This window comes from Marmota monax, unplaced genomic scaffold (genome assembly GCF_021218885.2).
Source record: "Marmota monax isolate L192 unplaced genomic scaffold, Marmota_monax_Labrador192_F-V1.1 WCK01_AAM20220418_F8-fsc00139, whole genome shotgun sequence".
Classification (NCBI taxonomy): Eukaryota; Metazoa; Chordata; class Mammalia; order Rodentia; family Sciuridae; genus Marmota; species Marmota monax.
The window spans coordinates 1,000,897-1,014,575 of NW_026695226.1; positions in this window are offsets into that span (position 1 = coordinate 1,000,897).

Here is a 13,679-nt window from a genome sequence, read left to right on the forward strand (position 1 = left end):
AAGGGTGCCAGTGGATGATAGAACTGAAGCTAGTATACTCAGTGTATATCTACACCACACAAATGATTCTTACTATGTAAGTCAGAGTTGTTATCTACACTCAGAAAATGATAAAAAGATGATGTTTTCACCTACATAAAAATCAACCAGATATGGTGGTGCAAGAGGTTAAGGCAGGAGAATTGCAAGTTCATACCAGCCTTAGCAACTTAACAAGGCCATAAGCAACTTAATAAGACTGTGTCTCAAAATAAAAAAAATAAAAATAAAAAGAACTGGTAATGTGGCTCAGTAATTAAAGGACCCTGGGTTCAACCTCTGGTACCAAAAGAAATAGAAAAAGAAAACAATTCAGCAGTTCTTTCCTTTGGCAAACTCACATATTATGATAATGGGCAGTGTTGTCCCCATCAAAAACATTGACTCAGAGCCCCTCTGCAGAATTATATTGGTTGCCTTTGACTCTTTGAAAAGTGCATCCCCCAAAAGACATGTATTCTGAGTTGCCACCCTAGGCTAGCAGGAGAACAGGAAAAAGGCCTAGAGACATTCTCTTGCCTCTTTTTCAGCCAGTTTTGTCTTACAGTGTTCTTGCACATGAGGAGAAAGTCTGAGTCAATTCTCTTCCAAAATAAAATACTTCAAAGGTACATCTTTAATTTCATGATCCTCAAGCTTTAACTGACATGGATGTATTCAACTTTTCCATACCCCTTAAATAATCTTATAATCATGAATCTTATACCCCTTTGGAAACCTACAGGTGATCTCCCAAAAAACAAAAACAAAAGAAAAGGAAGCCCATAAACACAAACACATGTTTAAATGTTTAAATTGCCTAAGAGTTCAGAGATCCCCGAAGTTAACCAAGCCCATGCTCTAGGTGTGAACAATGACAAAAGTCAGTTTTTTTTTTTTTTTTTTTTTTTTACCAATTCTCTCACACTGGGTTGCCCTGTCTTCAAAATTACATAAAAGCATTTGAGAGTCAGGGTCTTGCTAAACTTCCCAGGCTGGGCTTGAACTTGCTATCCTCCTGCCTTGACCTCACTGTAGTTACTGTGACTACAGATATGCACTCTCATGCCCAGCTCATGTATCTATTTCATTAGTGAGGTTGAACCTTTAAAGTCTGATAATAAATCACTTGAATTTCCCCCCCTTTTGAATTGCTTGTTCATTTTCTTTGCCCCTGTTTTTATTGCAGTATTTGCCTTCATTTTTAAAGGTTTTTAAAAACTCTTTATACATTAATGATATCAAGTATTTGCCACAAATATTGAAGATTTTGTTCCCTTGTATTGTTGTTATATTTTCCAAAACAAAACTATTTATTTCTTCCTTTCTACCTTCCTTCCTTGTTTTCTTTATCTTAACTTCCCTGGCTAATAATATTTTTAATATTTTTTGATCAATATGCATCTGTTCTCATAATTGTGATTGATGTAGTGTGTTGCATATAAGTATTCAATTTATGAGCTGTTTGCAAGGAAGTGGCAACTGTAGGAATAATTGCTGCTGCAATAGTAATACCAATAATAGTGGCTAGGAGCAAGAAAACATTTGAGACTAAGTAATATTAATTCATCATTGGGTATAGATAAGACATTATGCTATGGACAGGTAGGAGACCTGGAATCCATCCATGAGTTTGTTGTTTTGAAATTATGGTTGCAATAATATTTAAAGTGATCTTATGGGTAGAATAATAAAGGGCTTCATTTCCTTGAAGGGTAACTTTACAGGGCCATGGTTCACGGTGAAATAATTGTCCTCTCATTTAAGGCAAGCATCTGCATGCTTTCTTGACAAAGGGCCAGAAAATAAATATTGTTGGCTTTGTGGGCCATATGATATCTGTCACAATTATTGAACTATTAAGGCATGGAAGTAAAGTAGCCATAGTCAATATGTAAATGAATGAATGTAGCTGGGATCCAATAAATTTTTATTTGCAAAATATGGCCCATGGGAAAGGGTTTGTTGACTTCTGTTTTTTTTTTCCCTTCTTTTTTTCATTTTCTTTTTTAATTTTATTATTATTATTTATTTTATTTTTTATTTTTGTAAACCCTGTGTGGCTCAGGCCCCTGAAAATTTCAAACAAGAATGGGGATGGGGTCACCATTTGGGGAGGCTGCCTCTGACTTCAGGAAGAAGTGGGTGAAACCACTTTGCCGCCTCCCTCACCATCAAACCATTGTGCATTGGACTGGTGGTTAGAGACACAGGCTTGGGAGCCAGACCACCTGTGTTCAAAGCCCAGCCATGACAAAAATCAGCTGTGTGACCTTGGATCAGTTGCTTTACATTTCCGTGCCTCAGTTTTCTCCTCTGCACAACAGGGGATGGTGATGACATCTGCCTTGGAGGCTGTGGTGGGGATTAAATGAATTAAGACATAGAATGCAGAAGTGGTTCTGACACATGTGGTGCTTGGTACAGGAAACCTGCAACTGTGACCTGAGCATCTGCCAAAGATAGGGCCTACACCTGGAGAAAGGTTTTCCACAAATCATTGCTCTGGCCCCTAAGAATTTGACATGGGTAGGGAGTGTTGTTACCCTGTTCTCCAGACTAGAAAAGGAGACTTGAACAGGAAGGGTCACAGGGGTGTCCTGCAGTGGCAGAACAGAATACAGTGATGGTTTTATTTTTAAATCACTGGTTCTCAAGCAGGTGGAATTTTGCAAACCCTCTGCCCACCAAAAGGACTCATGGCAATATTTGGAGACATTTCTTGTTGTCACAACTTGGAAGAACATGAAAGCTTTGCTACTTGGCCGCAAGGGGTGGAGCCCTGGTACACTGCTCAGGCATCCTTCCATGCGCAGGACAACCCCATCCTATGAAGGATGCTTCCAGCCATCACAGCAGCAATGCTAAGGTGAAGAAACCCTGTCCTAAATACACTGCTTCATCAGGATTTCCTCAGAAAAGGACCCCAGTGTAAGTTGATAATTTGGGAGGTGCTACTAAGAAGCATGGGCATCAGGGAGGTCAAGTGAGACAGGGTAGTAAAGATCAAGAGTAGAAAACAAGCAGGTTTCCATGAGAGGCAACTGTGCCTAATATTCTTGGGACCCCTGAGGGGCTGTGCAAAGCATGCACATTTCAGAGCTTGCTCACCTGAGGTGCCAGGGAGTTGAGTATTTATACACCAACACTGTCAGCCATGGGCTGAGGGATGCTCCAGGGAGATGTTGATTTCTTGACACTTCCAACATGCCTCATTGATGGAAAGAAGGGAGCCTGGTGGCCAGAAAACCTTTCTGGTAAAGATTTTTCTCTGAGGTGGGGAGCTGCAATTAAAAAACATGCCCAGAATGGAAAGTGCCAAGGACTATGGGTGTTCACAGCTGGCCTGTTCTTCTGGCCACACTGATTCCCAACAGGAAAACATTAATATACCCCAAATGAGCATCCAGCATCCAGCCTTGCTTTCAGCAAGAGTGAGCAAATTATTTGTTGGATGAAAATCTGCAGGAAGCATTTCCTGGGAAGAGCTCTAGGGGATCTGGCCTTCACTAATTAGCAGGATCACCAGTGGGGTATCATAATGCATCATAATGCATGTCAACCTTAGGGGTGGGAACCCAGGTTTTGGGAAATGGAACAGAAGCCAACTCACATCCTGGGGAACTTCACTCTCACAGATGGAGCATTTTCAACACTGGGGCCAAACATTCTTGGTGCGGAGCCAGGGCTACTTGAGAGACCTGTTACCATGGGGAGGCTGGGAGGGCTCAAAGCCTGATGCTGATCAGCACTAGCTTGGCTAGTGGCTCTGTAACACCTGGGTGAGGTGGGCACACAAAGCATTGATCCTAATTGGCCATGAAGGAATATCATGAGTGAAAATACAGACTAATCCAAGAGAGACATAATACCTGACCCCCAAGCCTGCTCCATGCCCCAGGTGGTGCTTGGCCATGAATGAAAGCCAGGAAAGTAAGGGCCCTGGCTCCATGAGCCTACCCTTGACAGGGAGGACATCTGTCTGCTTTCCAAAGAGCATCTCACTGCTCAGCGCATGGTCACTTACCCAAATGGAGGTGCAGGGATATTATCCATCAAATGGGATCAACATGGCTGCAGAGGGTTCAACAAATGAGTTTAATAGAACTCAATACTGGTATAACAGCCCCCCAGAGAGTGCCACCTAAGTGCCAGGCCCCATTCTGTGTGCTTTTCAAAGATTTATTCATTGTATTCATATAGCACCCCCACGATCATGATGAGCTGCCATTGGCAAAGCATTTCTTTACAGCAGTCACCATGCAGACTGCGTGGCATCTACATCCACGATTCTATATTGATGAATCTAAATTGAAGATTTGACATTGATGAATTTATATCAAAGCATGGTTATCAATGAATCTATATCAGTGAAATGAGATACTGAAAAATTGATATCAATTAATCTAAATCAATGATATATATCAATGAATCAATATCACTGAATATGTATCAATGTATCATATCAATGAATCTATATTAATGAATTAATATGGATTTATCAATATCGATGACTATATGAATGAATCTATATGAATGAAATGATATCAATGAATCTCCATCAGAGAATCTATATCACTTAATCAATATTGATGAATCTGTATCAATGATACTGATATTAAAATATCAATATTAAATATTATATGATGAATTGTTATGAATGAATCATTATCGATTCATTGATCTCAAAGAGTCAATATTGGGCTGGGTTGTAGCTCGGTGGAAGAGCACTTGCCTAGCATGTGTGAACCACTGGGTTTGATTCTCAGCACCATATATAAATAAATAAAATAAAGGTCCATCAGCAACAAACAAAAAATATTAAAAACAAAAAAGAGTCAGTATTAATAAATCTACATCAAGGTATCTATATCAATAAATCTATATTGATTAATCTAAATCAATATCAGTGTATTTACATCTCTAAAATATATTGATTAATTTATATCAATGAATCTATATAGACAAATTGATATCAATCAATCTACATTGATGAAATAATATGATGAATCCTTACTGATGAATCAAATCAATGAATAGATCTCATTGAATCTATATTAATTTGTTTATATTGATGAAACAATGTTAAGAAACTATATTGTGCTGATGAATCTATATAAAAGATTATATGAAAAATTGATATCAATGAAACTATTGAATAATAGATCTCAAAGAATATATCTTGATAAATCAATACCAATTAACTGATATTGATGAATCAATATCAATGCATCTACTTCAGTGAATCTATATCCATGAATCAACAACAATGTACTTACTTCTTTTTTCATTCTTTTTTTTTCAGTTGTAAATGGACACAATATCTTTATTTTATTTATTAATTTTTATGGTGTGCTGAGGACTGAACCCAGTTCCTCACACGTGCCAGGCGAGAGCTTTACCATTGAGCTACAACCCCAGCCAGACAACAATGTACTTATGCTGGTGAGTCGATATTGCTAAATCTATATCAATAAATCTATACCAATAATCAATATAAATGAATCACTATTAATGATTCCATATCAATAAACAATGTCAATAAATTGATATCAATAAATCTAAAAAAAACATATGATGAATGGATATCAATCAACCTGTATTGACTAATCAATCTCAATGAATCTATATGGTGTAATCTATATTGATGAAATGATTTGTTGAATTGATATCAATGAATCTATATTGATGAAAGGATATATTGAAGAATCAATATCAATAAATCTATATCAACAAATTGATATTGATGAATGTATACCAATGTATGTATACAAATAAATCTGTATTGATGAATCAATATTGATGAATTAACATTAATGAATCTATATCAATAAATCTGTATCAATTAATCTAAATCAGTATATCTGTACTGATGAATCTGCATGGAGGATTCTATATCAATAAAATGATATTGATAAATCAAGATTGATGAGTCCATATTAATGAATCAGTATCAATGAATCTACATCTATGAATTTATATCCATGAATTAACAACAATGAATCTAAATTGATGAATTGATTCAATGAATCTGTATTGACATGTCAATATCAATGATTCTCTATCAATTAATTGATATCAATGAATAGATATCAATGGATTGGTATCAATGAACTGTTTTAGTCAGCTTTTTTGCTGCTGTGACTAAAGGATTACCAGAACAATTGTATAGAAGGAAAAGTTTATTTGAGGGTTCACAGTTTCAAAGTGCTTAGTTCATAGAAGGCTGTCTCCATTCCTCAGGGCTCAAGGTGAGGCTAACATCATGGCAGGAGAGGGTGGCAGAAGGAAGCAGCTCATATCACCATGATCAGAAAGCAGATAAAAAATATATATCCCAAAGCCACACCCCAATTCCCACCTCCTCCAGCCACACCCTACCACTTCAGTTACCACTCAGTTAATCCCTATCAGGGGATTAAATCACTGATTGGGTTAAGACCCTCACAACCCAATCATTTCTCCTTTGAACCTTCTTGCATTGTCTCACATGTGAGATTTGGGGGACACTCACATCCAAACCATAACAATGAATCAATATTGGCCAATCTATATTGATGAATCTACATCCATGTAACAATATCAATAAATATATACTGATGTATACATGTTAATGTATCTAAATCAATGAATCTCTTCTTATCAATCAATATAGATGTGTTGATATTGCTGAATCTATATCAATCTATATTGAAAAAATCTATCAATGAACCTATATGGATACATTGATATTGATGAATACATAGTGATGAAATATTGGTGAATCTATATCAATGAGTTGGTAGATGTATCTGTATCTATTCATTGATATCAAATCAATATTGATATATCTATATTGATTCATAGATATTGATTAGTTGATATCAATGTATCAATGTTTATCAATCTATATAGGTTTACCTATATTGATAAATCTATATCAATGAATCTATTTGATGAATCATATCAATGAATTGATAACAACAAATGAATACTGATGAATCTACATTGATAAATCTATATTAGTGAATCTATATCAACAAATTGATATCAATAAATCACATTAATTCATTGATATGATGAATCCTTATTGATGAATCAAATTTGATGAATTGATATTGATGGATCTACATCAGTGAATCTATGTCAATGAAGCAATACTGATGAAACTAGATTGATGAATCAATATTGATAAACCTATGTAAAATATATAAATTGATATCAATAAAACTGTATCAATGAATTGATATCAATGAATCAATATTGATGAGTCTATATTGTTAAATAGATACCAACAAATTGATATCAATAAATCTACATTGATGAATTTATATCCATGAATCAATAACAATATTATAAATTGATAAATCAATATCAATAAATCTATATCAATGAATCTTTATCAATAAACCAATATCAATGAAGTGCTATCAATGTATCCACATTATGAATCTAAACCAATGAATCCATATTAATGAATTTAAATCAATGACTTGATATATATGAATTCACATTGATGGATCTAATTGATGAATTGATATCAATGAATTTAAGTCAATGAATCAATATCTATAAATTGACATTGATGAATCTATATTGATGAATCTATATCAATAAAATATCAATAAATCTCTTTTGATTAATATAAATCAATGAATCTATATCAATGAAATAATATCAATGAATCTATTTCAATTACTACATATCAAGTCTATATCAATCTACATCAATGAAATTATATTGAAGAATCAATATCAATGAATCAATATTTATTAATCTATATCAAAAATTATATGATAAAATAATATAAATGAATCTATATTCATGAATGGATATCAATGTATTTTTAATTAATTAATTTATTTATTTATGTGGTGCTGAGGATCAAACCCAGTGCCTCACACATGGTAGGCAAGCACTCTACCACTGAGAAACAACTTCAGCCCCAATATCAATGTATTTTTTATTTTTTTAAGTGTTATTAGTTATACATGATAGTAGAATATATTTTTCATATTATACATATATGGCATATAACCTCTTATTCTTCTGGCTGTACATGATGTAGAATTACATTGGTCATGTAATAACAAATGCACATTGAATAGTAATGTCCAATCCATTCTACTATATTTCCTATTTCCATTCCCCCTCCCTTCTCTTCATTCTCTTTGTCTAATCTGAATTACTTCTATCCTCCTCCTTATTGACAGTTCATTAGCATATCAGAAAAAAACATTCAACCTTTGGTTTTGGGGGATTGGCTTATTTCACTTAGCATGATATTCTCCATCTCCATCCTATTACTGGAAAATGCCATAATTTCTTTTTTAAGGCTGAGTAACATTCCATTGTGTATATATATGACATTTTCTTTATCTATTCATCTGTTGAAGGGCACTTAGGTTGGCTTCAAAGTATAGCTATCATGAATTCAGCTGCTATAAATATCAATGTGGCTGCCTCACTGTAGTATGCTGATTTTATGTCCTTTGTATATAAATCAAGGAGTGGGATAACTGAGTCAAATGGTGGTTCCATTCCAAGTTTTCTGAGGAAATCTCCATACTGCTTTCCATAGTGGTTGCACCAATTTGCAGTCCCACCAGAAATGTATGAGTGTATCATTTCCCCCACATCCTGGTCAACATTTATTGTTGCTAGTATTTTTGATAATTACCATTCTGACTGGAGTGAAATATCTCAGTGTAGTTTTGATTTGTATTTCTCTAATTCTTAGAGATGTTTAACATTTTTTTCATGCATATGTTGTTTGCATTTCTTCTCTTGATAAGTGTTTGCTTAGTTCTTTTGCCCATTTATTAATTGGGTCATTTGTTTTTTTGCTATCAAGTTTTTGTGTGTTCTATATTCTGGATATTACCATCCTACCTGAAGAGCAGGAAGAAAAAATTTCTTCCATTCTGTTGGCTCTCTCTTAATAACTTTGTTCCTTTGCTGTGCAGAAGCTTTTATATATATTTGTAATTGGACACAATATCTTTATTTTATTTATTTATTTAATGTTGTGCTGAGGATTGAACCCAGGGCCTCGCACATGCTAGGCAAGCACTCTGCAGCTGAGCGACAACCCCAGCCCTGTGCAGAAGCTTTTTAATTTGATGCTATCCCACTTATTGAATTTAATTTTATTTCTAGCCCTTTAGGAGTCTTGTTAAGAAAGTTACATCCTGTGTTGACATATTGGAGTGTTGGGCCTACGTTTTCTTCTTGTAGTTGCAGAATTTCTGTTCTAATTCCTAAGTGTTTGATTCAATTTGAGTTTTGTGCAGGGTAAAAGGGGTTAAATTTCATTGTACTATACATGGGTTTTCAGTTTTCCCAGCACCATATGTTGAAGTAAATATCTTTTCTCCAATGTGTGTTTTTGGCACCTTTGTCTAGAAACAGATAACTGTGGATTTCTGTCTGTATTTTCTATTGTATCCCACTGTTCTTCATGTCTATTTTGGTGTCAGTACCATGTTGTTTTTATTTCTATAGCCCTTTAGTATGATTTTAGATCCAGTATTGTGATGCCCTCAACATTGCTCTTTTTTGCTTAGGATTTCTTTTGCTATTCTGGTTTTCTTGTTTTTCCAAGTAAATTTTAGAACTGATATTTCTAATTCTTTGAAGAATGTCACTTGTATTTTGATGGGGATTACATTGAACCTGAATTATGCTTTTGATAGGATGGACATTTTGATCATATTATTCTGCCTATCTTTCCATCTTCTAAGGTCTTTTTCAATTTTTTTCTTCAGTGTTCTGGAGTTTTTATTATAGAGGTCCTTCATATACTGCATTAGATTAATTCCCAAATATTTTTGAGTGATAGAATGGGATAGTTTTCTTAATTTTTTTAGCATATTTATCACAGCAGTATCTGAAAGTGATTGATTTATGTTGTTTTGTACCCTGATACTTTACTAAATTGATCATTCTAGATATCTTCTTGTAGAGTATTTTGGATCCTCTAAATTTAAAATCATGTCATCAGCAAACAGACTATTTGATTTCTTCTTTTCTTATGTTTTTCCCTTAATTTTCTTCTCTTGCTTAATTGCTCTGGATAGAGTTTCAAGCATTAAGTTGAATAGTACTGGTAAGGTTGGGCATCCTTTTCTTGTTTCTATTTTTAGAGGAAATGCTTTCAGTTTTTCTCCATTTAGTATGATGTTGGTCTTGGGTTTGTGATATGTAGGCTTTACAATTTTGAGGTGATTTTCTAATATCCCTAGTTTTCTAATGTTTTAAGCATAAACGGTAGATGTTCTTTTTCAAACACTCTTTCTGGATCTATTAAGACAATCGTGATTTTTGTCCATAAATTTATTTATGTAGTAAATTACAATTATTGATTTGTATATATATATATATATATATATATATATATATATATATATATATATATATATATATAATCTACCTTGCATCCCTAGACTGAAACCCACTTGGTCATAATGCAGTAACATTTTTTTTAAAAAAATATATTTTTATTGGAGCCAGGGTTGTGGCTAAGCAGTAGAGCTCTTGCCTAGCATGCATGAGGCACTAGAATCACATAAAAATAAATAAAATAAAGGTATTCTGTTCATCTACAACTACAAATGATACCTTTATTTTGTTTATTTTTATGTGAAGCTAAGGATAAACCCAGTGCCACACACATGCTAGACAAGCACTCTTCCATTAAGCTACAGTCCCAGCCATACACTAACATTCTGATGTGTTTTTGTATACAGTCTGCCAATATTTTATCAAGAACATTTTTGTCTGGTTTTGGTATCAGAAAGAATTTGGCAGTGTGCTCTCCTTTTCTACTTCATGGGAAAATGTGAGAAGGATTTTTTTTTTTTTTTTTTAAGATTGATAGAACTCAGCTAAGAGTCTATCTAGTTCTGAACTTCTGTGGTAAGGCTTTTGACAGCTGCTTCAATTTTATTACTTGATATCAGTCTGTTTATATTTCATATATCTTATTTGTGTATGCCATATGTCTATAAGAAATTGTTAATATCTTCAATATTTTCTAGATTATTGACATATCAATTTCATAGTTTCTTAAGATCCACTGGATTTCAGTAGTGTCTGTGGTGATATTTCCTTTTCCAACACTACATAAATTTTTTTTCTTCTCTTTATTTTGGTTACTTTGTCTTAGGGTTTATCTTGTGTATCTTTAAAAAGACACAGTTTCATTGATTATTTGTATTAATTTTATTCTCAATTTTATTGATTTTGGCTCTAATATTGATTATTTCTCTTCTTCAATTGATTTTAGTATTGGTATGTTCTTTTTTTCCTAGGGTCTCAAGCAGTAATGTTAGGTTATTGATTTGGCATAGTTCTATTTTTTTTTATGTTGAAGCAGAGTGCTATAAATTTTCTTCTTAAAACTCTTTATACTGTCCCAAGTATTTTGCTATGCCCTATCACAAGTCTCATTTGTTTGAAAGAATTTTTATTTGTCCCCTGATTTCGTCTTTATTTATTATTCAAAAGTGAATTTATCTTCAGGTATTAGAGAGGCTTTTACTTTTTATCTTGTCATGGATTTCTAATTTATTGCATATGATCTGATAGTTTGCAAGGAATTCTCTTCAGTTTTATATTTGTTATGGTGTGATTTGTGATGTAAAATACAATTAAATATTTCATGTCCTATTGAGAAAGTGAATTCAATCATTGATGAATTAAATATTCTATAGATGTCGGTTAGGTCCATTTGATTCAGAATATTTTTTAGTTCACTAAGTTTATGTCTGTAAAATAAATCTAGTGGTGAGAAAGTTGTGCTAACTTCACCAAGTATTATTGAATTGTGGTCTATTTGATTCTTAATATCAAGAAGAGTTTTTTTATGTACATAGATGCATCATTGTTTGAGACATAAATATTTATAATTGGTATGTATTGTTGTCAGATGATTTCCTCAACCAATATGAGGTGATTTTCTTTGTCTCTTCTGAATAATTTTGGCTTGAATTCTATTTGGTTCTTTTTCAAATCTCCATCTCTATTTTATTGATCTGACATTTTGTGTTTCTAATTTCACTCCTTACATCTTCTTTTATCTCATTTAACAAATTTAACTATGAATTTCTCAATTTTTTTTCTAAAATTTTCTCAACTGTTGTTCAATGGAGTCAGTTGCTGAAGTGCTATAGACTATTTGAAGTCTTTTTCATATTTCTTTCATGTCTACCCTATTGAGATGTTTATTGCTTCTTCATTTAAGGAAGGGATTACTTTGTGAGTTTTCTCTTAAGTGCCCTGGGTTGGACAAATAACTCAATACTGATACTTGAACTCAATGTGTGGTCTTTTATGATCCCTATAACAGTACCATTTGAGGAAAGTCATTAAACCCTATTTACTACAGTCATTGTGAGTCAAGCCATGTACTATTAATCCTTAATAAAAGTGAAAAACTTGTTGACATTGTTCTTCAATATTCCTGTAATCCAGGTATAATCTTGTAGTAGAGTTCTGAAACAAATTGAAAAATTAGTTATTTAATATAGTAAACTGCTAAAACATTAAACAAGGTCTGAAAAGGGCAAAAAAAGGATTGGGTAAAAGAAAGGGAAGAAGAAAGAAAAGCTGGAAAGAAATAATATACACCAAGATGAAAGGAAAAAAAGATGTACTTGCACAAGCAGCAGATAATGTAATGTAAGAGGTAGAAGAGGAGTTAATAGGAGCAAGTATAATCTAGAAGTGGAAAAACAAAGAGATGAAGAATGACTCCAATTAATGTTTTAGAACATTAGAATACATTCAAATGTATTGAAGGTATAATGTTCACTATTAGGATAACAAATAACAAGAAAAGAAATAATATACATGATCAAATTTGACTTTAGATTTCCTGCAAACATTCTTTTTAAAAAATATTTTTTTAGTTGTAGATAGACACACTGCCTTTATTTATTTATTTATTTATTTATTTATTTATTTATCTATCTACCTATCCATTTATTTATTTTGTGTAATTTTTATGGGTATTTTTATATGTAATTCATCATATCAATAGACTTAAAGATAAGAATCATATGATCATCTAATAGATGCAGAAAAAGATTTGACAAAATATGGTACCCCTTCATTTTTCAAAACACTAGAAAAAATAGGGATAACAGAAACATATCTCAAGGTCATTAAAGCTATCTAGGCTAAGCACCAGGCCAACATCATTCTAAATGGAGAAAAATTGAAAGCATTTTCTCTAAAAACTGGAACAAGACAGGGATGCCCTCTTTCAGCACTTCTATTTAACATAGTTCTTGAAACACTGGCCAGAGCAATTAGACAGATGAAATAAGTTAAAGGGATATGAATAGGTAAATAAGAACTCAAATTAGCACTATTGGCCAATGATATAATTCTATACCTAGAAGACCCAAAAAATTCCACAAGAAAACTTCTAGAACTAGTAAATAAATTCAGCAAAGTAACAAAATCAACACCCATAAATAAAAGGCATTTCAGTATATCAGTGACAAATCCTCTGAAGGGAAACTAGAAAAACTACCCCATTTACAATAGTATCCAAAAATAAATAAATAAATAAATACTTGGGAATCAACTTAGTGAAAGAGGTAAAAGACCTCTACAATAAAAACTACAGAATGCTAAAGAAAGAAATTAAAGAAGACCTTAGGAGATGGAAAGAT